At 44.4% G+C, this 27,801-nt stretch overlaps 1 protein-coding gene across 1 annotated transcript in view; it reads right to left on the bottom strand.

Moving 5' to 3' along the window:
* Positions 1 to 20,165, bottom strand: part of PRDM1 (PR/SET domain 1) — a 97,345-nt gene extending 77,180 nt beyond the window's left edge. The window contains exons 1-3 of the mRNA XM_052685027.1: positions 20,055 to 20,165; positions 19,518 to 19,611; positions 18,853 to 18,891 (exon numbers count right to left, since the gene is read on the bottom strand). The gene's annotated coding sequence lies outside the window, so the exon portion shown is untranslated. The remainder of the gene's footprint in view (positions 1 to 18,852; positions 18,892 to 19,517; positions 19,612 to 20,054) is intronic.
* Positions 20,166 to 27,801: the final 7,636 nt, after the last annotated feature.

Below are 27,801 nucleotides of genomic sequence, written 5' to 3'. Positions count from 1 at the left end.
AGGTCAGGAATGTGGCTGTTCCATCCCCCTGATGGTCTGTTCATACAGACCCACTGCATGGGTCTTCCCATCTGAGTCCAACACTGCTTTAGCACCGGCTTGCTTTCAGCCTTCTGCATTGCACACAGCAGTGCAGGCACTCTCCTTGCTGTCTGCCCAGGATCAACCTGAAATTCACCCCACTGAACAATCACAGACTAAAGACATACACAGGAGTCCAAGCTTGAGGAAATTAGATTTATCTGAATCCAAACTTCATAGGAAACCAGAACTTAAAAAAACTGCAGGCACCACTTCTATTTACACGGGCATTTTCGAACTCCCTGGAGCTCTTACTGCCTTCCTGGCACAATGTTTTTCTCCTCAAGGAAAATAAAGTGAGAGCGCCTGTTTAAAAGCAAAGGAAAAGGCCTCATCCAGTCCTCACTTAAAACACATCGTGCTTGCTGCCGCGGTAGAGCCAGGAGTGCAACTGCTCGTCAGCCAGATAACCTCATCCAAAACAATCCCTTCCCACCTGCCAGATCCCATCAGCCACCCAGGAGGAGCGGCTCTGTGGAGCCCAGCCGTCGCTTCCTCTCGCCCAAGACCCAGTGACCTGACGCTAACATCATTCCCTGCTACAACATTATTACACTGACTGACAGGGTCAGTCCTTGCTAGATGTCACTAAATCAACATCCCTTCAGGGGCTTTTTCTGAAGAGAGAATAAGTTCTCCCGGATGACCTTCAAGGTTCAGAAGTGACTGACGCGGAGCCACTGCGCCATCCATCACCCCAGCAGGAGGGGACATTTGCACAGGGTCAGCATGGCACAGGACTGCCGTGAACTTCCTGCACCCTGCTTCCCGCATACCAACCCCGGCCGCCTCCAGTGATTCATGTCTCTGGAGAAGGGGACCTCGGGAGGTGAAGGCAATGAAGCTATGGTGTGCACAGGAGAGGTCAGACCCAAAAGGGAACCAGCAGCATGCACACACATACGCATAAGAAGCAGAACACAGGGAGGGCAAGAGTGTTTTCTATTAGCTGCCTGCTATAAATATTACCTTTCAGGTCAAATATTTTGTTTTGAAAATAGCCAAATCCCAAGGACTGCTTCCACCCATCAATCTAAAAGGAGGAGAAAGAAATGTCGATGCTTTCTTCATCCGAAAACTAGCTCAAAACAAACAAGGTCACGGCTGTTTCCCAGCTAGCAGCCACGAGCCACTTGCTGGGCCCTCTTTTGTTCTCACAGAGCAGGAGGCAGCCCACATCTCTGATGCACAGCAGAGATTCCCAACCCAAGTAGGCAATGCGTAGAGGAACAAACCCCCATGAAAGCTGTGTCCTGAAGTGCCTGGACAGCAAAATGATGTGCAGTGTGAACGTGTGATACAGCTACTGCTCTAACATACAAAGGTATTAAGCCACGCAACCAAAAGCAAAAGACTACAGGGTGGAATGATTTGCCAGAAGCCATGAATCTTCTTTGACTGCCAACTGAAACAATACCTTCTTTGCAGTCATCTTGTTAGGAAAAAGAGAAAGAAGAAATCATAGTTTCTGTCATCTTATACCATGTGTTGCTCCCTAAGGAATGCTTGGAAAAAAACCACAACTGCTTGGCTGACAAGTAACACCCAAGACCTGATGTGCAGGCTGAGGAGGAGACCAGGGGACGTAAATCAAGGGTCTGCCTTTCCCATAATCCCACCTGTCCTGTTTTGGTAGCTGTATCCATCTGCAGCCTCTGTCACCCTACACACACCAGAGCAGCAAAGGGGAGTCTGAGCTCTGGGAGCACCTGGAGCTTACAGCTCTCACCTCAAAGAAACCCTGCAAGGTAGCGGGCAGGTGAATTTTCAGCCACAGGCCCTCAGCTCCAGTGTGCTACACCAGCTTTGGTCAAGCTGCTTGTGCACATCACAGCATCATAATCCAAAACAACTCCCTTACATCTAAAGATACCACCACAAGCTTCACAAAGATCACCTTTTTTTTTTTTTTTTTTTTTTTTTTTGCATGTTGGCAGCTGTATATGCAGTCATGTATAATAATTCCTCATTCATCACATACTTTGTATGGCCTGGTAAATACTCTGCATTATGCTTTGGAAAACGAAAAGCTATTCACAGAATAGCCAGGGTTGGAAGGGATCTCAAAGGTCATGAAGCTCCAATCCCCCTGCCACATGCAGGGCCACCAACCTCCACATTTAATACTAGACCAGGCTGCCCAGGGCCCCATCCAATCTGGCCTTGAACTCCTCTAGGGACGGACATCCACAATCTCTCTGGGCAGCCTGTTCCAGCACCTCACCACTCTCTCTGTAAAGTACTTCCCTCTGACATCTAACCTAAATCTTCCATCCCTCAACTTAAAGCCATTTTCCCTTGTCCTGCTGTTATCTAACCTTTTAAAGACTTGATATTCCTGAAGCTGGAACACGTGGCAGGACACAAGCAGGTTTCCTGACCTGTCTCCATTCTACCTGTCCTGCCCATGTGAACAGTACAACAGGCACCCTGAAGCCAGAGCTGCCTCCTCTTGTCCTGGAATCACCAAATGTATGTATTTTCTCAAGCAGCTATGCTAGCAGCATAGCAGACCACTGACCATTCTTATGGTGATGGCTGTTGCACTGCGAGGGTAGGTGGGACCCCACTGGTTCACAGAAGTCAAGCAGATTGTGTCCCTCACTAAGTGCTAAATTGCATTTGCTGCCATCTTTACAGGAGGCCTGAATGCTGAAGGAAGTGAAACCCTCTAATACACATGCCTGAGTGGCTGCCCTAACACAGGTCTTCAGGAGCTGGCACATCTTCAGGAGCTGGGGATCGTTCCTCAAACCAGCCAGCACTGTTTCAAGGATGAAGTACAAGGACCAATGACCCATGAAACAGCATAATTACATCAATGTGACTGGAAGGACATTTCTTACTGAGTACAATATCTAGCTGCTTTTTGTCCAAAACATAAAGCTACTTAAAAGACAGTGGCAGCATGAAAAGAGTGCAGCAGAAGGGCAGAGATGGAGATGGGGCATAAATGAATAATATGAAGATGATAGAGAACTGAACCAAAAAAGATATTTTATTTCAAGTTTCATCACTCCAGGCCCTTAGCTGTTTCATCTTTCATCTATCATTTTCATACCATGTCCACTGTCTAAAAAAGGCAGTATTTGAAGACATACAATATTCATATCTCCACATACATGAATCAAACTGTAAATAATTATGACTAAAAGAGGGGCACTGTCCTGTTTCAAGCTACCACATCACAACCCAAAATTAGCTCCTGTACAATGATGTGTCTGGGCAAAAGAGGATGGTGCAAGAGGAAAGCTTGGAACAGGCACCCTCTGGTGCTTCCCACAGAGATCCTGGCCCAGGCACAGAAGGGGGTTGCAGTAACAGTGGGGTGATATTGCTAATATTGAGAAGAGCTATACATTCAGCAACACTAGGAATTGCTGTAGATGCAGAACCTGCCATATACACTGCACTGGGAACCAGACTGAGACACGGAGGCACTGTTGGCCACCTGAAGCCCATCTGAGGTCCCCCCCCCAACTCCAACCAGCATATGCCTGCAACCAGCAGCTGCTGCACAATTGCTTATCATGGTTCAGGCTGCTCTGGTTTATGCACCGAAATGGGATTATCCAGGGTTTTTAGGTGGCTGGGTTGGGATGAAGACTGGCTGTCTGAAGCTCAAGACAGCCAAAAGAAAGATGACAGAAGAGGTGCAGAAGGCAGGGGGAGAAACAGACAACTGGGAGGATAAGCCCATATCAGCACTTCCAAGTAGCACAGCAGCCTTTTTCACACAAATCAAGTTTGCAGTGCAGAAGTCTTGCTAGAGACAAAGTTGATACTACACTACAGCCACATCAAAGAGCTCTTTTTCTTCATCTGTGCTTGGTAAAAAGCGTGCGACCTCTTATTTCTGATGTGGATTTCTGACATTTACCATATTCTGGTTGCTTTAAGAACAGGCTATTATAGAAGCCTTACTTGCTCTGCTCCTGAAGATTACTGAGAATCTAAAGCAAAATTCAACATTCAGCAGCCCTTGAACGTAGCTTTAAGACTATTTATGCATGAAAGTTTGCAGGCTGAACTTAAAACAGCAGTATGGATTTTTAACCGTAAATGCTTTTGGTTTCCTGAAATGTACGTCTGCCTGTACTGCCACAATATAATTAAATGGCTCTGTATGTCTGCAAAAGGTTATTGATAGGCAAGAAACTGCATGTTCTAAATGCTAGTCTCAGGTTCATACTCATTTAATTTGAGAGAGAGATCTGTCCTTCTGTTTTTGTACTCTTCCCTCAACTCATCTTAGTTTTATTCAGTTATCGGGACTGTTGGCTTTATATTTCTCATTTGATAGGGCAAATATAAGCTGGCATCTCCAAAGTAATAACACACAAACCTCTTACAAACTGTTAGGCACTGACTACTGCCATTCAGAACTCCAAAATCAGTGCTTACACTGTATGTACCTACTATATACAAAAGCCATATTGTATAATCAGACAACTTTCAGAGTTACCTCTATAGTTCAATGAGATGCGGTAAGAAAACTGCTCACACACAAAATTAATGTGATGGAATTATGCATAAGTGTGCAAAGCTGTATCACAGTCCACAAGACACATCTCACTGTAAAATTAACTCAGCATTCCTTCTCAATATAAAATAGTATAGAAATTATTTCCTACGCCACCATAAAATATTTTCCCTCTTTCCTATAATCATGCTTCTAAAATGGAAAGTGCTGAAAAAAACCTAGTTTTTTTGAGAGAAATTTTATCAAAAAGCACAGTTGACAAACTTTTACAAAGTTCAGCGTGCATACTTGTGGAAACGATCACCTTTGCAACACTGCCAAAATAAATGGCGGAGCAAAGTGGTGGTGTTTGGGGATCAGAAAACAAAATGGACATGGGGTCAAAATGAGCAATTTCAGTTAGATGTTCTGAATTAAGAAACACCTGGAAATTAAGCTAAAAGCACACATAACTGAAGAAATAACAAGCTTCTTTTTATTTCAGGGAAGAAAAACACTTTTATAAAATAGGCACGCAGTTTATTATTAATTCTTTAGCGGACATTAAGCATCTGCTCATGCCAAGCTGACCACAGTAAAGAGTGCAGCAATACAACAACGGTTTACTTTAGTGACTCAGGAGACATTCTGCGACGTTGCCCCTTTCATTTTCTCAAAACTCTGGAAAGTTAGCCTCAGTAGCTTCAGGCTACACGGAGATACCAGACTGCATCCGCAAGATACAGAGATCCAAGCAAAGGACACAGACAAAGGAGGGAGAAGAACTGTTTCAAAAGCACTTTCAAAAGGCAGGAGGGCTTTTTTCTACACAGTGAAAATGTGTTGTTTTGGAACTAATGAATAATGTTAAGCAATGCAAAACAAAACATGTCTCATCAAGAGTTCCCAAACAAAATGTGAGGGTTTGTTTTTGGTTTTTTTTTTTTTTTAAATGCATGTTTTATTTTGAAAGGGACTCTGAGATGCTGTGCTTTGAGAATGATTAACAAAATTTAAGTGTAAAAAAAGTTTCAACTAAAAACTTCCCAACTCCTAAGCAGAACAACAAAATAATACATAACCAAATGAGTTAATCGTCTTTGTTTCCAGAACAGCACATTCTGGCAAACAAACTATTAGTCACAGAAATCTCTTTTTACCCAATTCTAGCTGCAGAACACTGGACAATTTTCCCAAATTCAGAGGATAAAAGAGCTGCTCTGACTTCCTTCGGATCACGCTATGCCAGGATGTTTGCCAAAGATCACCAGCATTGGAGAGAGCTCTAACTGCACCTTATTTCCACTCTGATCACTCTGGAGATAGGACAGCCAGAGATAAGTAACAGAGAGCATGGAAAACCCCCTGCAAGGGGAGGAAGGCCAGAGGGAGGGGAAGTGTGTTGGGAATTTCCTTTCCAGGAGGTGAATTTCCTGGGAGCCAGGTTGGCGGCTGGGGTGTTTGCACAAAAGCCATACTGAATGGCTACAGCAAAACACTGCATCAGCCCTATTTCTCTAATACTGTAATGTCACTGCATTAATTTTGTGATTTACTTCAGCAATAACTTGTGTCATGATGTTACCTGATTTTCTTCTGTGTTTATTGAGTACTCACTTCCTAGCAGCTTTACCAGGCCTAACTTAAAACCTTAAGCCAGGTTAACTTCACTGAACACAGCAGCTGCCTCTTATTCTCATCATGCCTTCACAAACCCCTTCCTAATAACTTTTTAAAGCTCTCCTTAAATAGAAGTCTCCTCCTGGTTGACAGCTGAGAACTATTATTACTACTCTCCTATGTTTTCACCAGTTTTAATTCATAATAAGACTTCACAGCTAGAGGTACTTTATTACCACTGGGAAAAACTGTATCAGAAGCATATCCAAAGATCTCAGCTTTTGTTTTCATGGATTTCTTTTTCCTTGTTTTTCCTGCAGAACAACCCAAGATACTCAGCAGCGTGCTCACAAAAACTTCTGCTTACTTCTTAGTGTCTGATGCACTTCCTCCCTTTACTTACCAGTTACCACAGGTCAGCAGAAGCTGGAATTTGTTATGCGGCTGAATAAGTAATTCTTAGGAACATTCTTTATGAATCGTTGGGCAAGAAAGTGTAACACATATTACCAAGTCTGTTGTTCCCCACGTCAATGCTTTACAGGAAAACTGAACATGACCACTTTTCACATCTACCTCGGCTAGTTAGGTCAGCCCTTACTTTCTTTAGAAGTCGCCATGAAAAAAGAAGAATCATAGCTTGGATATTTGTTTCAAAGTACTTTGCAATGCTTCTTTATTTCATCTTTGGGGAGGGAAAAAGGGAAATTTGTTGCCTTTTTCCAATTCCCCAACTTCATAACTGGCAGTGAGTAACCCTGCGTGGTTATTTCCCTCCATCATCCATTGTGGTGAAGCTGACAGTTGTTCCCAGCACAGTTACTAGGAAAACCCCCACAAAGTGTTAATTTTCATTATACAGTGCTAAAAGGACACACAACTGCAGCTAAGTGGCTATCATATAAAGTACTAAAGAGCTCTGGTGCACTAAACATTTATCTACTGTTTCAGCTAAGCAATGAAGTTCAGACGGATGGACAGCCCCAACAGTTTAACCCTTCCTCTCATGGAGGTGATGCTGAGGATGCAAGAGGACAGGAGTATCAGCACCGAACACCAGCTCTGTGTACCCAACCTCAATCCAAGCCTCTTTTGGATGAAGAGCACTGTGATAACCATATAAAAAACTTGCTTTTACCACTTGACACAGCCACACATACACCTGCACTCTTAAACAGAGCTTTACAAGTGATAGCAAATATTTAAACTTTGCATTTCCCAATTTGAGGACAGACTTTTAGATTTACAGGAGCACAAACTTGCCACTCAGGTTGAGGGTTTTGGAGTTTAGAGAGCCTTCATCAGCACTCCCTGATGCAAAGTGAGATAAAGAACTGGTCAGATGTTCAGCACATAAAGCTGTTGCTAGAGGTGCCAAAAGAAATCATTTTGAGCCAAACAGTTGGTTTGATGGCTCCACTAATTACAGGCCAGCACTGTTCCTGCTGAGCTGAAGAAGGCCACGGCTTGTTGTCAAGCAGACAGATTAGCCACTGTCACCCATTAAGACCACCGCTTGAGTGTAGACAGAGACATGGAAGGAAACATAAGAAGGCTGCATGTGCATAACCAAACAGGCTACCTTGCTGAAAAGAAACCCCCTAAAGCCACATTCTGCTTCATTAGCACATGAAAATAAGGTAATTGAATACTTCATTCTCCCATCAAGAGCCAGGATCCATCACTCATGGAAATTGAGTTTTGATAAGGTGGGGTGTTTAAATGAGGCAGAAAGATTCTTTGAGTGTGTGTTACTTTGTTTATGTGGGAGAAATCCCACTTAAATATAAGTGAAAAGGACATAAAAATCACTTTATCCCATGAATCACCGGAACACAACAAAGAGACTGCGAGGATGAAACTTAAACAAACCTATCTTGATTTTATTCTGAGGAAAGGAGGCATTATGTTTTTTGCCGTGTTTATTTTTGTATTAGAAATCCCCGTTTCTCTGTTCTTTTTTAAAATCTCTTTTCCTTGAACTCTCTGAATAACTCATATTTTTGATGGTTTTTAACATCATATGTACCAAGATATTTTACTAACTTCTGTTTGTCAAAGTTTATGCATGTCATACTCTCATACTTTGTTTATTTTAACCTTGAGCTCATGATCAAAATAAGAAAACAAATCTAACGTAATCTCTGAGATTGAGTAGACTGAGACAGCTCCTGCCTTAGGTCTGTAACCTTTCTTGGCGGAAAAAACAAAACAAAACACCAAAACAGAAGATAAAGTATTCTGATACTTGAAAGGCAAAAACCTAGGGAGAAAGTATTTCATCTTTTTTAGCAAGCTAAACTGCAACTCATTTTCTCCCACTGGCTGATCACCTTAAGTATGAAGTGCAGTGACTGGCATTTCCTCCAGAAAAAAAAATTACGTAAATACTGCAAATAGACTCCTTGCCTCAGCCAAAAATGCCTGCTGTGGTACTGCCAAGTCTTTCGTAGAAAACTGCAATTTACAGAGGCCTGAAGATGGACAGATTGGACCCTTGTTTCTTGGATTTGTCTAAACAGAAGTTAAAGTGGAACACTTCCCTAGTTTAGAACCTGTTCTGCTGATATTTAATATCCAAACAGAAAGAAAAATAATATGACAATACAGAGCAGCTCTCAGCCACTGACCACCAGAAGGCTTTTAGTAAGATTTAACACAAACAACCCCCCTCATACACACTTTTCTCAGGCCCTTTAACAGATAAGTATAAAAGGCCCTTTGCTTTTCTCATTTCTTTGTGTGCACACACGTGCTAAAACAATTGAAAAGCTTTCCTTCCTAGAAATTTGTGTAGGAACAGTGGTGCTAGGAAAGTGTTCTTGCTAGGAAAGCATTCTTGTTAGGATTGGCTACGCTGCACGTTTACAACTCTTTCAAGGTATCTAAATGACACTGGTACTATGGAAGCACTACCACTCCTTTCCTAGCCCTTCTGCTCCCACCCATCTTTGCTGCTGGCAATAGAGCACAGCCAATCCCCAGTCCATTCCCTATCAGTGAGATAACCCTGCATTGGGTACTTGATCTTCTGCGGCTTGCTCTGCTGGGTGTGAGCTGTGCCAGGAAAAGGCTGAAGTGGACGGAAAGAGAGAGCTTCAGCCATCTTGGAGCAGCACCTCTTACAGCAATGCCACTTTGTTCAGATTATTGAGGGTGGACTAGATGGACTTCTAAAAGGCTGAGCAGTGCAGAGGGGAAGGCCAACAACCACCAGCTGACAAGTGATCATGCTGCTGCTTTCAGAGCAAGGAAAACTCTGACTGAAGGCAACGCCAGTGGCTGTAGCCCTCATGATGGGAGCAGCATGGCTGCCACAGGCAAAGGCAAGGCCAGTAACCCTTTTTTGTGCAGATGGCTGAACAGACCATCCGAGCTAAATTAGCAGGCCACGAATTAACACCGCTTTTAGTGCCTGCCAGCAGAACTCAAACGTAAAACAAAACCATGTGGCCGAGGGTTGTACGAAATGGTGTCACAGGCCTTACTGCATATTTTCCCCACCCTTGGACTAGCAGAACACGCTGTGACAACTGTGCAACCAAAGCAAACATTTGCAAATTATACACAGCTTGTTGATTTTCTATGGAATAAATCTGGATAAAGCAAAATTGGAACTTTATCTGACTCGCTATCTCTGAAAGAGTCCTTTAAAAAAAAAAAAAAAAAAAGCTTGAACAACAGTCCCTATCCATCGGTAAGACGCTGATTTCTCAGGCCTGAACACACTAAGCAAACAGTGTGCCTCAGGAATTCATCTAGAGCAAACTGGAGCTGCAGAGCCCACAGGGAAAAATGCGTATTATCAAAGTGCTAAGAGCTTTCCACAACATGCTGAGAAAAAAATTGCAAGAGGTCCTCCACACACTGAACATGGACAGCAAGCTAAGCTCTACATGACCACAGTTACCTCACACCTCTGCCTGCTCGCTTCTTAGCAAATATGCCTCAGAGCCAGACCTCCATGTAACTTCCCCAGGGCCATACCCATGCTCTGATCCCCTCCCAATGCTGCTCCTGGCTTAGCTGAGCCAATGGAAAATTCTTCCTGACATTCCCTGTTGCTGACAGGGCCCCAGCACTGAAGCAACAAGATAAATTACATCATAAGCTGCCAAGATGTCCATCACAACCAAAATGTGAACGCAACAGAGGCAGAAAGCTACTCAAGACTGTGATGAGGGCAGTTTTGACTCTAATGTGAGACAACTTTGTTAAAGAGAAATAAATTCATGAATGTCACAGCAGTGAGCAAAACATTGACTGTAAAAGTCTCTCTCCACCTTAATAAATAAAAGCACTAGTATTTCTGATGTAAGTTCAGTTACAGAGGATGAGAACTGCTGCCAGATGTAACAGCACGCATTATTACAGTGCAAATATGTAACAGCACAAATCGACATAACCTATATAAAAAGCAAGCATGGTTCTGCTTGTTCTGCCTATCTAAAACTAAACTAAATATATATATATTTAGTGCTTAACAATACAGGACGATTTGACAGGTGTCATTATTTCTCTCAGGTGTAATCACCTTCTTCACCTGCCCGTGCAAGAAAAGAAAAGCTATTTAATGAGCAGGCTGAAAGTGGTGATTAATTAAACAACTTCCAGGGCCTGGGGGATCCTTCTCCATTCGGGATACATTTCCTCTGGAAGGCAAGAACAGGCTCCTTCTCAGCTTTTTTGTTTTAGCTGGCATGTATTTGTAAAGTGTTGAAGATGCTTAAGCTGGTATGTATGGCTGGTATGTCTGTAAAGCCTTGAAGATTTTTCTCAGCTTGTCAGCCACTCTGGCATCAGCCATCCAGCAGTAACAATCACCACCTCACAGGACAACTTTTTTAGGTACTTGCAGCAGTATTTCAGCTCTGTCCATGGCAAGATTGGGCATCAGATTCAATATTTAAGAAGCAACACTTGTGGACAGTGTTACCTCTTTTAGTCACTTAGGAGATCCAAATCTGCTGCTTTTTTGAACTGAATACCCACATACATGAAGTGGACCCCTGAAAATAACTCACTTCATGTAAGCTGGCTCGAGACTAGCTATCCAGTGAAAATTTGCAAACAACGAGCAAGACAACAGGTCAGAGTTTGTGAGACATGCAGCCCCTTTCCCTTTTTCTTACTACAACACCTCCAAGACCTTTGATCTGAATGTCAGTGGTGAAAACACACAAACAGATACTCTCTTATAATATACCCACAGGTGTACATTCCTAAAACTGTTACATTCCACTTCCTTCATCTGTGCTGCAAAACAATACCTTAAGAAGCTGACCCCGTCTCTGCTCAGATCACACAGGCATCCCAGCAAGCAGTGTATTCTGGACACCAGCAATCACTGCACCGACAAATTCAAACAGTGCATGTAAGGAGGGGAACAACATGCAGCCTGAAGCTCTTCTGTGTTACTTATGCTGAGCACCAACTCGCAGAGAAAGGGTGCTTCTGCTCAGCATGAGCCAATGTGCGTCTGAGCCAGGCAGCAGCAGCTCTGATGCTGGAAGGCTGAGTTTAAGGCAAGCTTGACTCAGTTTTGTTAGCGTAGCAAGAACTAGAAATCTTGTGGAAATAGATGCAGCCCCTGTGGATGTTCAGACTCTCCTCACGACAGTGTGCAACGAAATTGTTCATTTGGCTGGGGCTATTTAGTGCAAAAATGCTTCCCGTTACAGTTTGTACTTTTTTAAAAAAAGCAGTCTCCAGCTTTGACACCTTAACATCGGAGGCACTGCTTTTTGCCCTTAAAGACATGCCAACATACTTCTGTAACTGGAAAGGAGGAAAAAAGCGTGAGGAATCCAGCAGTCCATTTTTCTCTCCGATTGTTCTGCGCAGTGTTTATCAGTAGGCTGCTGCTACATCCCCTTTTGTTAGAAAATTAAAAGTTGAACTGCAAGCATAAAAGCCACCGTGAACCATGCAATAACCTTCAGGCATTTTAAGAGCAGCAGAGGTTAGAAGGGCAGCTCCTGACTCTAAACAGCACCTATTGTTTCTTTCTCTTCTTGAATAACAAAAGCCGAGCTGAAAGCTATTTACCTGGTTTTACCTCAGTCAGATCTCATTTCCCCCCTTATTTTCAGTAGATGATCTTATCAAACGGAGTCGTTTCTAACAATTCCTTTGGTCAGACATATTTCTCTCTCTCTCTCTCTCTCTCTCTCTCTCTCTCTCTTTTTTTTCCCCCCCAATTATTATTTAATTGGTAGGTTCTATTATACATAACTCCGCATACAAAGTCACAGAAAAACAACTAGAAGAGTCCAGGATTCAAACAAACGCATATTTAAAGTCAGGGTAGCTATTCCCGAGGCTTTGAATACACTTTCATTTTGAAATCACACAGGCCGACTTATAGTACAAGGCTCTGATCTTGCAAGCATTCCCACGCAGACTTTCAGCCCGCACAGCCCATGTGTTCCCCCCACGCCGCAGTCAGATTCAGAGAACTGGACGCTGAACTTGCGCAAGCGTGTCTGCAGAGCAAGGGTGGAAGGATAAAATCCCCATCTGACAACATCACGGGAGTTCTGTTACTGACGGCAGCCAGCGCAATCTATTACTTGAATTATGTATGGTATAGAAAAAAAAAAAAAAAAAAGTTTGATTTCAAAAGAAAAACCTTCCGTGAGTAGACATCGTGCAGTTTTTGTGCCTGGTAGAGAGTGACCTGAGTTAACTTAAAATCCTGAGATCCAGCCTTAAAGAATCCTAGCTACAGCTAAAAGCATTCTACAGTATGTAACTTCTTCCACTGCTTTTAAAATTCAGTTGCAACATTTATAAAACCGAAAACCTGTCAAGAGTTTTTTACTCTTTATGGACAAAGCAATCACAAACATTCCAGTTTTACTGAACTCTACGTATTAATTCAATTTTTTACTTTCCCAAAATCTCTTTCCAGCATCTACTTCTTGTGTTTTGCACGTTTCAGAAATATGTATTTTTTTAAATTTTCAGAATACTTTAAGTGAAAATATTTAACAAAATCATTGTCTATTTCATGAACTGCAGTCGGTAAAATCTTCAAGAGCTGAACAGAGAAATTGTTTTGTGTATCTCTCTATGAATTAAATTCCAGAGCAGTATCTGCAACTCCAAAAACACCACTTGACACAAAAATCTACAATGCAGCAGTATGGCATTTTGACTCTTCCTCCCTGCCTGAAGTTTGTAAATGCTACGGAAGTATAAGAACGCCATTTATCACAGTAAAATAACAGGACTTTTCTTTCCTGTGAAGGTATCTTATACATTTATATTTTTAGGAAATCCTTGGATAAAGATCTAGAACTTATCCTTATAATAAGGTGCTATGAAATCTGTCTTCATTGAATATTATCTGAGTAGGACTGGAGTCGCCAGTCAGTATGGTATTTCATTTTCAGCTGGTATTAATGCTCTTAGCTCAATTGGAGGTGATGTCCTATCAGGACTAATTTAAGACATGCAAAATGTTTCCAACAAATAAAACCAGATACAAAAAAGGCTGAGAACATTTCTTCTCTCACTAGTTTGAAGTATACTGAAGACAACACATTTCTGAAAGTGGCCATGCAGCCTTACAGTCAAGTTTAAAATTTAGTTATAATGTTTTCACTTTCAGCAAAGATCGTATCACCAACAGAAAATAAAATCAAAGACAAAAGTGCATTAATTTTGGCATCTTGTCCTTTTGCATCACAATTTCAATCAAAGCTTTTCCTAACAACAAATGAAATCTAGATCTGAGTGCACATAAGAATCAAATTAATTGCATACAATATTGGTTTTCTACATATCTCTATTGAATCACTTGAGATGCTGTAATTACATCTTTCCTGCTTTAGTAAAATTTTGGTGAAAGGTTTACTTACTACAGTCCCTTATAGCTCTGGAAGAACTGGCAAATTGGAAATAGGAAAGTCACTTTCCAGTCTGTTCAAAGGAAATGGAGTATGCTCATTTCCACTTGGAGAAATCACTCTCTATCAGGCTATACAGACATTTCTGTGTAGCCCTCTTTAGTGCAGCATCTGGGCACAATATTTTCAGCTTATTGCTTTTTTTTTTTTTTTTTCCCCACTGAAGATATTATTAGTTTATAAACCTCAGGAAAAAAAAAAAGAGCATAAGGTGAGAAGAAGTTTCAGCAAAAATGTATGATTATGCAGTTAATCACATTCCTCTCAGAGCTGCTGGGGGGGCATGGGTAGGATTCATGATTTCTCATTTGCTTCCAAATCTGAACACACACACTCACCCAAGTATCCTATCTTTCTAATTTGGGGCAACTATCTACCAAAGCTGGTTACTTCACTTCAGAAAGCAAGTTTTGTAAAAAGCAGTTGTGCTGAAATTCTAAAAAATGCATTCTATTTCAATAAGAAAGAAGATTTAGCTTGAACTTTGGAAAATGAGTGCCTCCCTACTCTAAGACAGTTTTCCAATGTCTAACAAGAATAAGTTTACTAACACTGCTTTGAAAAAATGTTTATAAGTGGGTTGGAAGAGAAAGGAAAATAATTTATTTCTCTTCTTCACTGCCTAACTATTGCTCGAGTCTTCTCACCACACAAGATGCACACAGTTAGCATTTTCAATTACTTCATATGGATGATGCAGTTCAGTAACTAAAACATTAAGACACTTGGCAGGCACAATAAAACGATTCTGGGAAATAGATGTGGGGGGCAATGTTTCTGAACTTCTTCACTTCACACAGATTTCTAATGAGAGAGTTCCTAACAACGGAATTTAGGAACCTTTACCCATAAAAGCAGTTCAATCAGGAAACTTTATAATATACATCTGGCAAGCTAGGCAAGACAGGAATGTTACTGAAAATAATGACACTCCTTTTCAGGTGTGACTTTGGGGGGGACAGCTACTTTCTCAGGCTTGAAGGTGGAATGAGAGTACATATAATTCAGAAAGCGTACACCATTGTGCAATAGGAATGCACGAAAGGCTTAAAGGAGGAGGAAAGTAAGGGAAACGTTATCCCATCTTCATTCCATGCTTCTGGAATGTGGGCAGATCATAGTAAAAGTTTAAGTGGCAAGAAGATTAAAGGAAAACTGCTAAAGCCAAAAAGGACACTCACATCATCTGGTGCAAGTCAGCTGTGGCTCTACAGATCTCAGTGGAGTTAGACTGATTCACGCCAGCCCATGCTTTGGACCGACATCTTCAGAGAAGATACCGTTGATTAAATGTGTGCTCTGTTTCGACTGAAAGCTGCTCCCGCCGTCAGGGCACATCTTGGCCCAGCTGGCAGCCAGTCGGGCGTTTTCCTTTTTGCTAGAAAGCACCCTATAGGCAAATTCCGTAATAAAAAAATAAATGCCTACATAAATTATCAACTACTGGTTGTTATTATTTATCATCTTTTGGCACATACAGGCATGCCAGGCCCTTTACAGAAAATACACTGCAGACAATTCCCTGCCCCGAGGAGCTGAAAACATAGGGGCCAGTCGCTGCTTTACTGAAAATTGTTCCAGCTACTCCAACACTCCAGTGGTGTTTCTCAGGCTAGTAAGGCTGTGCTCACTGTGCATGTTAGCGATTTCAGGTCTTAAGTAGTGAACGTGACAAACAAGGGAGGATAAAACAGAAAGATGTATGTTAGAGAGAAAAGGCCTTGCACTCATTAGGTCAAGATGAACCTTGGCAACCTTTCTGAACCAGAGCATTTTTCTCTGTAGGCTAACTGCATTCAGTTTTCCCCCAAAAGAAGCAAGTCTAAAGGCCTTATCTTTCAAAACGCCATTACGTACATATGTAATGTTAAGCATGTGGTTTCTAATGTGATACAATGCTAATAAAGAGATCTCAAACATCGGTTTTAATAAGAAAGAGGAATCAGGAACAGCAGCAACAATTGTTGAATAGCGACACCCATATGGTTTCAAGCTTAGCCACCCATCCCTGCACTGAGCAGTGCGGCTGCACACACTGACAAGCCTTCCGCCCAGCCTTCAAAGGAAAAAGAAAAGTGGAACATGAGGCCAACTGTGAAACTGAAAGAGCTATCAGGTTTGAGGAGGGCTGGGGGGAGAAAGCTCATAAATTACAACGTGTAACAATGACGATTGCTTTCAGAGTCACGTCCTGCTTATCGGAAAAGCCACAATCATAATCTCAGTGCATCCAAAAAAGAAGGAGTAACCTATCAACTACCAGCAATTGTTTCTAGAACTGTTCTTATCACCAGGTATTTTTTCTGTATGTTACTTGGAACACACAAATGTTTGATTTTTACAAACAGAACAGATGCACACTACAAAAAACTGAAATGAACATACCTAATATATAATGAATTATACATAGAGGCAGATTTTCTTCTTTGCCCTATTCTCAGGGCCACAGAAATTTCATGCTACCACTTCAGCACTGTCTCAGGTTGGGCATTTCACTTTTACAAAAGCCAGCACTTAAAATAACTTCTGTTGTGGCTACAATATGTTTGGCCACCTTAAAGTTAAAAAACAAACAAACAAAAAAACCACAAACCTGTCTGACTGATCCATTTGTACAAGGCTTTTTGGAAAGTAATTGACAATTTTTATTATCTAATTATCGCTACTTTTAAGACAAAGGTAGAGTCAAATTAGTTTTCCCTAGTTTATAATAAATTAATTTTGTTTAAAAAAAAAAAAAAAAGGGAACAAGAAACCATATTTGTGACAAGATATAATCTGCAATCACTGTAGTAATTTTCAAAAATACAGTCCTGGCTATCAGGAACGGTATTCCCAAACTTAACAGTTAAGCACACAGCAGTGTATTTCAATCATAGGCACAAGACATGAAACATTTACTGTTAAGTGCCTTAGCAAGCTCTTAACAGCTGCTGAGAACATGAGTGCTCCTATGGCTTTTGGCAAGATTTAGCAAGTTTGGAAATCACCAAGATGAGATCCTGCAAAGGTACTTTGGGGATCAAATCTCCCAAAAAATAAGAATCATAATCTAAACAATCATATAGGCAATTTGCAGTTAAACTGTCAATTGTACTATTCTGCCTCCTCTGTAGTTTTTCCCATTACATCATAATCTTTTAATTCTACAATGGAAAAAGTCGCTATGAGCATTAGAGGTACTTGAAAAAACTTCAAAACTCCCACGGTGAAACAGCATGCTGCTTCTAAGTGTGGATACTTCTGAAATTATATGAACTGCTTGCTATTTCAAGGTTACTCATTTCAAACCGAAATTGATGGAGCAATCATTTTCACTTCCATAAATAATACTTTACAGGAATTATAGAGTGTTTTAACTTTTTAGACACGTTATACTGACTTACTAATTTTATGTAAAATTATCTCCTCATTTGAAGTGTTTGATAAATGTTCCTTTGGAAGATGCAGTGCCCCACGTAAACTTATCACTACTGAAACACTTAATAAAGTGACACTGCCAGAAGGAGAAGCCATGGGAATACTGCAGAAATATTTTCATACAAACTAATTGGCTCTTATTTGCCTGAAAGAAATCACATATTTAGAGGAGATGTATGTTTTGCAAATTGTTGTGGTCCAACTGAGATCAGTACTTAAATCAGTCAGAGCAAAACAGAATTCATCTGAACAGGAGGGTTAAGGCTTGAGTTAATTTGTCATTCATGATTATCACTTGGAAGTTCACTGACTTTATTAAAGACAACTACTGTGTGATAAGGACAGTGGAGGCACTATTAACCATGTCATTTAAATTGCTTGAGTTGGCGACGTGCCCAAGTCCTGCAGTTCACTGTATCAGCACACTTGTTGCTGGCAGGGATTCAGTTTTGGGGGGGGGGAGGGAAGGCAATAGAGGAACTCCTCAGGACTGAGCATGCTGCTGAGTTCCACCGTAACTCACGAGAACAAGCAGTATTACTCAGTCTGTGTATTTTCGATTGCTAATGAAAAGAATGTCCTTAATGAAAAGACGCTGTCCTTAAAGAAGAAATGGAAAAGCCTTCTTACAGTTGTTAGAATTGCCATTTGAAAGTACCTAATTTGAATCTTTTGGATCAGAGTATTTACCTTATAACTGCAGCGCTCACAAGGAAACAAAGAGAGCCCCCCCAGCACTTGCTCTGCCCGATGTTATGATCCTGTATCTCCCTCCATCCCCTCCCCTCAGCACCTCCTGCTTTCACTTCACTCAGCCCGCAGCGAGGAGAGCTTCCCTGCCTGGGCACGGTTTATTTTCAGAAGCAGTGAGAGTCCTTTTATTCCAGGCGAGAACCATGCAAAGTAGCACACAACACATTTTGGAAAGCTGAAAATTAAGAAAGCACAAGATATTTCTTTCCGGTTCACACTGAAATTAGTACTATCGGATTTGGTGGAAACAACCAATTACATTAGGCAGATTACTTTCACATGGAACAAGCAGTCATAGCATTAACTTTTTCACTGCACTCTTCATCTCTGCTTTTCATAAATTTACACATCCCGACTCCTAAAACAAAGGGTGTCCTTTTCTCGGAAGGGTGTCCCATTTTCAGAAGGTAGTAATCCCTCAGCTCCAGCACTATCTGGGTGCAGAGCTGCGTTCCCTGTGCCCTCAGTGTGCCCGCAGGGGCCCCACACCGCCCCTCACCACTGTTCAGGGACATGGGAACAGACATGATATGATGGGCCTCATCCTTACGGCCAAATGCTTAGGTGGCCCCGAGGATGGAAGTGTTGGGGAAAGGCTCTTACCTTCTGCGAACCGTCCTCGGGCGTCTGCAAGCGAAGGATCTGGAGGCACAAAAGCAAAACCCCAAATGTAAGCGCACAGCCTGCAGCCGGCCCCGCTGCTGTGCTCCCCCCACCCCCCCTCCACACCACAGACCACCTTCCCACTGCGCTCATCCCCCACTGCTCGCCCCAACACCGCCTGTTCGCCCTGTAACGCCAGCACCACCGCCCTCATTTACCTCTCACCATCTCCAGGGAAGGGAAACACAGGGGAGGAAGAGAAAAGCAAATGCATAAAAGAAGCTTCAGAAACGCGAGTTTCGACTTCTTTACAATCCCAGATAAAGGTTAATGGTTAAACTTCTTCCTCTAACTCCCACCCTCACAATTATTGATGCCCTTCAAGAAACGAAATATTGTTTGTTTTTTTTTTTTTGTTCCCGTTCACAAACTGTCAACATCTCCTCTTTATTTACGGGTTGAGCAAGAGCAGTTCTTCAAACATCGACTTTTTTTTTTTTTTTTTTTTTTTTGCTTTTACGTTAATCCTGGAGAGAGAATCCACTTCTCTAAAACGACGCAATGTGCCAACTTGTCGGATTTATTTTTAACAAACGGGAGTGGACGCGTGGTGCTGCCCAGCCCCTGCCCCTCCGCCCAGCAGCCCGGCACCCCGCGACCCCCACCTGCTCCACGTCCAGTGGGGCTTCAAGGCAGGAAACCAAATCTGCCAAGTGGTTCCTTTCGGGCGCGTTCTTCAACCCGTCTGGAGGTTTAAACCTGCAAAACAAACACCTCTATTGAATGCAAACTAAGCTCGGGGGGCTCCCGGCAGACAGCTACTCTCAGTGTCTGGTTACACAAACATACCTACAGACAGGTTGGAGAGGAGTTCCTTAGAAACCAAAAAAGGGGGGGTGGGGGGGGACGACAAATCAAAGTAGCCACGAAGTGCTGGAGGGGGGGGGGCGGGGGGGGGGGGAGGAGGAGGGGAGGTGCGCGGCAGGAGGCAGGTTTAATATCGAGAAGGGGCGGCCTGGGAAGGGCCCGGGGAGGGGGGGGGGTCCCTCCGGGCGGCCGTGATAACACGTTGTTGCGTACAGCCCCGCGTAAGATGAAGGAGGGAGCGAGTCGCGGAGGCTGCGGAGGGAGGCGGGGTGGGAGCGGATTGCGCTGGGGCGGGGGCCGCGAGAGTCGCCAGCTCTGCCACCCGCCCCGCTTACCTGCCGCTATTCGCGGCCGCCTCATCCCTCCGGACACAAAGGGGCGGCGGGGCCGGGACGAGCGGGAGGAACGGCGACGGCAGTGACAGGAGCGGCTGGGGATGAAAATAAGCACCGCGCAATACGAGAGACGACCACCCCAATGAGCGGCAGCGAGAGGCGGTCCCCTCCGCCGGGGGCAGCGCTGCGGGGCGCCAGGCCCGGCCCGGGGGGGACGCAAGGAGCGGAGGGGAGGGACGGGGGGAGCCGCCCGCCCTGCCCGGCCCGGCCCGGCCCGCAGCGGGGTGCGCAGCCCCCGGCGCCCCGCTGGCCCGCGCGGTCGGGCAGCTTCCCGGCTGTCACATGGCTGCCGCCGCCCCCGGAGGGTTTCGGGCCGCGCTTCGCTTTCGCTTTAGCCCCGCCGTGGGCATGCAGCTCCTGGCGGGAGTATGAGGGGACTATCAGAGGGCTGAAGGGGCACTGAGATGCCTGGAGCTCTTCAGGGGCTCCCTCAGAAGCTGCCAACCCGCCTTTGGCCTTCCGAATAGGAAAAGTGCAGTTAATAATAATAGCATCACAGGTCTGGACAGTTAATGCTGCTCAGAGAGCCAATGCCCAGAGGCTGCCTGTGAATGGCCCACCATGGGCACGGGTACCCCATAGCAGAGCTGTGGCTCCCAGCAGTCCTGGGGACCCAACAGTACCTCCCAGCCAGGGGTGCCTGCAGAGCGAAGTTTACTGGCACCGCAGGCTTGTTTTGGGGTGAGCTCTGCTGCTCTGGCCTTCTCTTGGTGTCCCTCATGGTCATGGCCCGTACCCCCAGCTCTGCTCCCCACCCTGACACCCAGCTGAATGCCATGTGCCCACAGCATTCGTCATCTCTTTAATTTTCTCTTCGGTCACAATGCCGAGCTTATCTGTGTTTTTCTGTAAGAAATCTCCATGAAATCAACACTAAGCAACAGCACTAGGCAGCAAGACACTGTGAAATGGAAAAATGGGATACAACCTGACCCTAATTACACAGATCCCTCCTCACATGCCCTGCCCAGTAACTGCCCAGAAACTGTGTCCTGCAGTTCAAACAGAAAACATTTTGCAAAAAGGGAATTACAGGGAAACAATAGCCTAATTTACCCAGTAAGAATAAGATCTCCTCCCTGAAAAGAGTAATCCAGATAAAAGAGGAGAGAGTGAGGGGGCAGGTGAGATGGCAGTCGTTGAGGTCTATTTGCTGGTGCTGCTCAGGAGATTAAATCTGCCCTAACACAACAGAGCAAGGGGCTGGAATCAGGTTATCTGCCCCACATGCAGCATTTTTATCGACTCTGCTACCTTTAGAGGCACAGAGAACAAAAGGGAAGGGGGAAATGCAGAAAGTGAGAGGGAAGGATTTGACTTTTTAGTTTAAAGCGAGGTATGTGCCTACTAATCTCACTTTCATTCCAGGGCATTTTATGCTAAATGTTTTAATAAAAATAGCATCAGTTCTACTTACAAACTGATAGAACTCAAGGAATATCAAGGAAAGTTAATTCTTCAATCGTCCATCAAGCATCTATGGTATTTTAGGTGAATTGTATTTTTCTTTGCTTGTTGGCCTTTTTAACAGCAGAAAAGGTAGTACCAAAGAGATGAAGCATATCCTTAGATCAGCTGAATGAAAGAACTTCAGAGTCACAGGGAGGAGAGCTGCCTGGCAAACAGTGCGGAGATGAACAGCAGCGAAACATTGTGAGGTGCTCAAGCCTGTGTTGCATGTCAGTGTGGGCTTCAGGAGAGGGATGAATGAGCTCACAGCTGCCCCTTGGTGCAGTTTTCTCAATATCATAATTTACCAACATTTGTAGGAAAAAAATAAATAGCAAAGGACAAATTCAGATGTATACCTGGCAATAAATAAATAAATAAATAAATAAATAAATAAAATGTTTACAGATGCTTGCAAGCTCTGTTCATGATTTAGGCAGTTCTGAGTTTATTTATGGTAATGGTATGCATGAGTCTAAGTGACATCCTGCTCTGAAGAAAAGAGCTGTCAGAAAAGTGCTCCAGGACAGTCTGCACCTCGTTTGTCTCTGGGCCATACAGACAACCCGTATGTACAACCTGTGGCAAAAGTGCTGGGTCAGGAAGGCCGGTGCAGGAAGGCACTCTTGCTGTGGGAATTAGGGAACAGATTTCTGTTCCTGGTCTGAGCAGACTTCCCATGTCCTTGGGCAGGACGCTGTGCCTTACATTTCCTATAACGTAAAGACTGTTTCTGTGAAGTGCACATCATGCATCCCTCTGTATTTCAGCCAGATTAAGGAGAGCAGCCTTCAGGTCTTGTAACACAGAAGGTGCTTAATCCCAAATGTGAAGGAGTCCATTCGAGAAATCTCCTTCCCTCTGAAATATAGGTAAGCACAGATGTTCTGTGCTAAACAGTCTGTGTTGAGGGAGAACTGTGTCAGTCACAAAAATGTGCTGCCTCTTTTCTTTCTAAGCTTCAAACAACTTGAATTGATTGAAGATTTCTTTCATGGTATAACCTCTTATCTTTTTTCCTTGCCTGGAACAGGTAAGTGTTTGGTAGGACAAATAGTAGTTCTGTAGATCTGCAAGGATATTTTCTAAGTGGGGGGATTTGTCCTTAGATTTTTTTTATTGCATGAAGTCAGTGCATTTGTCCAGTGCACACAGAACACCAGATACGCAGGCACTATCTGATAGTCTGCAAGCTGTCCAGATGTGCTAAATTAAAGTTATCCGTATTAAAAGTTTTTTAAAAAAAAAAAAAAGTAGAACTTTTGTCTTTGTAGTTTTAAAGAAAATTTACGTTGCATGGTTGTGCTCTTGTGCTCTTTTCTAGTTCCACTAAAAACAAATCTAAGTCTTTAAATTGGAACGCAAGTATAAAGATTTCCTGTAGCAATTACTTGAATTGGAAAGGAAAGGAAACTGATTCTGCCACATATGAAGAACAGAACGGCCAAGATTCCTATTTAGCGTAGGTTGAGGAGGCAACTGTTTGTAAATTATACATTATTATTTGGACAGTAATATTTTCGAGAGCTCCAAAGCCCCGTCTTCAAAAATTTGGGGAGTTAACATTTTTCTGGCATTCAGTGAAACATCCTGATTCGATAAGGTGCCATAACAGCATGCAGAAAGGGCAGGAAGATTGTTTGATTTGTCCTACTTAATACTTAAGCATCATATCCAGTTGGCTCTGTGAATCCAGTTCCAGACTCAGTGCTAGCAAGGAGGGCTAAAAGCTGTCCAAAGATGAATGCTGCTCCAGGCAGATGTAACACTGGGGGAATACCCATTCAGTCCAAGCTGAAGCCAGTATTCAACCTCTGATTATGGCTGGAGGTGGCTACTTCAGATCAAACTGCAAGAGCCCTGATAAAAGCATTCGTAGATTAATCTTGTTTCTCCCTATCTCCTATTACTTGGATTTATTGATGACGATCTGCATCACTTCTAAATTTGATCATACAAAACACTTTTGTCTTTATTAGGAATATAATTCCTCCGTGTATGTTTGTTTTTTGTCTGACTGCCATTCAGACCTTGCAGTATGTGACATCTTAGGACAGTGAGTTCCACAAGTGAACTGTGTTTTGCACAGAAAATTCCTAAGATCTCTTTTCCATTTCCTCTTGCCCCATTTGTGTATTACTCATGTGTGTCATGAGGGTGGCCGGGAACTTTCTAGTTTACCTTATGTAATGCCCGTTCTATTTTACAGATCTGCATTGTTCACCTTACCGCCCCGATTACCCTGATTACACCTCCCCACCCCCCCCGGAGCAGCCATTGTTTTTCGAAGCCTGCTGTTATTTGTAGCACTGACAGATCATGTTGCTTTTTCCTGGGCCATTTCATTTCTGCTCTTTTCTTTCTGAGATCCTATTCCTGGCAGGATCTTCCCACTGAACCTCCCTGATGACCAGGAATATGCGAACCTTTCTCCTACGCCTGCCTCGCCTTTCCTATGCTAGCCAAGATTTAATTAGCTTCTTTTACTGCTAGTGCCCTCTGACTGAAGACTTGCACTCTGTTATCCACACCAGAGCAACAGATTTCCATCCTGAATCACAACAGCAAGCATGCAGACAGATTGGTGGATGTGTTTTTCTGTCCGTGTCTGCTGTTTAACATTTGCTAAGCTGCCCTGAGCTTTTCTACAATTCCTAGCCTGCCAAACTCTTGGCCAAGCAACTACTTGTGCTGTCAGAGATGGAAACAGCCCATTTGCACATCACCTCCTTCCCTCTGCTGTGCTTCTTATCACCAGATAGAAAATGGGATTTATTTATTTATTTATTGATTGATTTTGAGTAGTAGAAAAGGGCACTGCTGAAGTGGGGTCTCTTTCTTGCTCCAAAATACTCTTAAATGTTAGGAATATTAGAAGTGGTTTAAAAGCTCCTTTCCCCTTCTCCATTTGGATGTATCTGCCACAGGCATGGGAGAGAGCCCCTTCCTTCTGGATTAGTGTTAAAGTGAGAGACATTGTTAAAAGGCTAATAAAAAAAAACAAGGAACCATAAATACAAAGTGATTTTTAAAGTAAATATGGTTCTTGGTTGGTTGTTGGTTTTTTTTTTCCCTTTTCCCAAGGAATGCTCAGCTGTTAGTGTTGCGTTTGACAGCTTGTAAAAAGGTGAGTTTTCACTGAAGAGCAGGAACAGGTCGAAGGGAGACAAAGGCATGATCTGAGATAAAGAAATTGAGGCAAGCAGAAGTATCTGCTCTGCAGATTGAAGGTGTTGCATTACTCTGAGCAATGTCCAGAGAGGGAAAAGTCTGCACAGCAAAATGGTCATAAAATACATTTTTTTCTAAGGAAGACAGGAAATGTTTCTGTCCAAAAAGGAAAGGGGAAAAAAAAAAAAAAAGCCCCCTCTGGTGCAGTTTTCCCATCTGGAGAGGAAAAGTGAGAGAGATCTCACCAAAACTGGATATCTCAAAAGAGAAAGCAAACTGCACCTTATAGAAGCCCTAAGGCTGTGTTTTGCGTGCAGGCTGTGCCGAGTGCCCCAACCCCACACTTCTGCTGCAGCTGGCCCTGGGCAGGGCAGTGGAAGAGTCTGAAGCTGGGCTTGGTGGGACTTCATAGCTTGTTTCGGCACACAACTCAAAGGTCACTGTGTTGGCTAGGAGGAAAAACACTTCTGCCTCATTCTTCCCTCAGGTTTATTGCCAACATGATTATATTTTCAGGAGTGACAAGAGAGGCCCTGATCCATAAATCTAAGGAAGACAGAGAGTGAGCTGATTATCTGACACCTCTTTCCCCATTCAAAGTCAATAATCTCAGCATCTCACAAGGTTACTCGCTGGAGAAAACAGTCTCTGCCAGGCTGTGCCTGTTTGCAGCTGCTTAGCCACAGTCAGCCCAGCTTTCCTGAGCCATGACCCATCAGCTCAGCTTGCCAGCCATCCAGCCTCATCTCTGTGCTGACAGTAATATGGTCAGGTTGGCACTGAGAGGGGCTGCAGTTGAATTAGAAGAACAAGCACTCGCTTGGAGGAAAATCACTGTTCCTCTTCCAAAACCCTTCTTATAGCTCTCTTTAATGCTTTTGAAACCCTCACCCACCGCTAAATGACTTAGCAGTGTTTTCATGACCAGGCAGTGCTAAGGCTGTGCAAAACCCGACATTTAAGACCAACCAAGGAAGACACCAGCAGCCTCTCGGCGTTTGATTGCCACCCCCCAGATCATTTACTATGAGGAGTTACCATTGGCTCCCCCAACGGCGAGCTGCGAACGCAACCAGCCGAGGATAACAGTTCCTTTGGCTGCCCGCAGGTGAAGCGAGTTTCGTTACGTACGATGGGAAGCAGCCTCTGCGGGAGGCTTTGAGCGCGGGGCGGCCGCGAAGCCGGGGAGGTGAAGGAGGAGTGGTCCGTCTCGGCTCGGTTCGAGCCCCTCCCGCCCGCAGCACCGCGGCTTTGAGGACTAAGTGAACTCTTCGGGCTGAACACAAACCCTTTGCCGAGGGACTTCCTGTTTTATCAGAAATTCGTGCCGTTTAAAACACGTTTTAAATAGATTTTTTTTTTTTTTTCCCTTTCACGTAAACATTCGTAAAGAACGAAAAAATCCAAACCCAAAAACCCCGGCGATGCGCACCGCCCTTCCCAGCACCGGGCGCCTCTCCCGAGCACCGGCACTTTCCCCAGCGACAGCCGCGAGCCGCCCCTCCGCCTGAGACCCGCGGAGAAGTTCCTTTTAAAATTATTTTATCGCAGCGCGCTCTTCAAAGAAATAAAAGCATTCACCGATACCGAACGGCTGCTTTATCCCCAGCTGCCGGAGCAGGGGAAAAGGCAAAAAACCCCGAGCTGAGCAGCGTTCATCTCCCTCCCACTCCACCCCGCGCCGCGCCCCTCAGCGCGGCCTCCACCGCGGAGCCCGGCCCTTCCCACCTGCGCGGAGCCGCCGCTGGAGCGGAGCGGGGAGCCGGGGCTGGGTGATGTGGGCAGCGGCCCCGCTCCTCCGGGAGCGCCGTGTGTCCGTGTTTGTTCTGTGTAAATGTTATTATTAATGTCGTTTTACGCACAGCCAAAGCGGCGCTACGAGGTGCGCGGTGTAAATATCAGCCCCACGGTAGTCCCGGCACAACAAAACCACGCTCATTTTCACACCCTTCCCAGAATCTTTGGGCTCGTTGCGGCTGGCGTAAAGCGTTCTACTGTGTAACCATAAATACACCGAGCGCGGAAACCGGATCGGATAACGCTGGGCAGAGCGGGCAGAGAGCAGAAAGGGAATAGATTACCTTCCTGATTTTTTTTTTAAAATATATATTTTCTGCGAGTGGGGTGAGGTAGCTTCCTTAAAATATGCTTTAAAAAAATCCTTGCTTGATGGCAATTGCATGGAAGCACCGCCTCGGAGAACACGACAAAGAAGCCGGCATCGAGATCCGCTAATTAGAAAGCAACGAATGCCGCCGTGCCAGGAAAATTTCCTCGGGCAGCGTCGCGGAGAAAGCAAGCGGAGGGGCAGCGGCTCCCGAGGGCGCGGGGGAACACCTCTGAAACGGCTCCGCACAGCGGGGAGCAGCGCCGTTCCCCCGGCGGGCTACGGAGCCGAGTGCCGCCTGCGGAGGTGCACAGCCGAGACACCTCTCCCCAACCCTTCTCCTGCCGTTCCCCTCCGTCCCAAAGCGTGGGTCCCGCACGGCGGGGGCCGGCAGCAACGCCACGATTCCGCCCCGAGGCACGCAGCGGGCGGGCGTCGCGCTGTTGGTGAGGGGCAGAGTCCCGACCTCCAACCCCAACCCCATTCATCTGCAGGCAGCCCGAGCGGGTTAAAGGAAAAGCTTTGTTGCTGCTGGAAAGGGGAGGGAGGGGGAAAGAACGGGGAGAAAAAAAGGTCTGATGCTGCGGGTGTTGGTGTAGGGTGGGAACCACCTGAGATGGAGATATGAGGGAAGTTATGCATCTATTCATCTATTCATCCATCCATCCACCCAAATCCGTCCACTCACCCGCTAAACCCACTAATCCCACTGCTGTTCCCCAGCACTGGCACCCACCTGGGGAAGGTGCAGTAGGGCCGCAGGTGTGTGATGCTGTGCAGAGCAGGAGGAGGGCTAAGAGCGCCTGGAGTGAGAGCACGGGGCCGTATTCATCCTCACGTCTCTGGCACGGGTAGCCTCCATGAAAGGAGTGCAGAGGGCTCACCTCTGTAGCCTTTCCCTGTCAGCAGAGCCTGCAGTGTCCCAGTTGGATTCCTCCGTGTGAACTGTGTTGGTGTTGC

This window comes from Tympanuchus pallidicinctus, unplaced genomic scaffold (assembly GCF_026119805.1).
Source record: "Tympanuchus pallidicinctus isolate F22 unplaced genomic scaffold, pur_lepc_1.0 scaffold1, whole genome shotgun sequence".
NCBI classification, from domain to species: Eukaryota; Metazoa; Chordata; class Aves; order Galliformes; family Phasianidae; genus Tympanuchus; species Tympanuchus pallidicinctus.
This window is presented reverse-complemented; position numbering and strand designations above follow the sequence as displayed.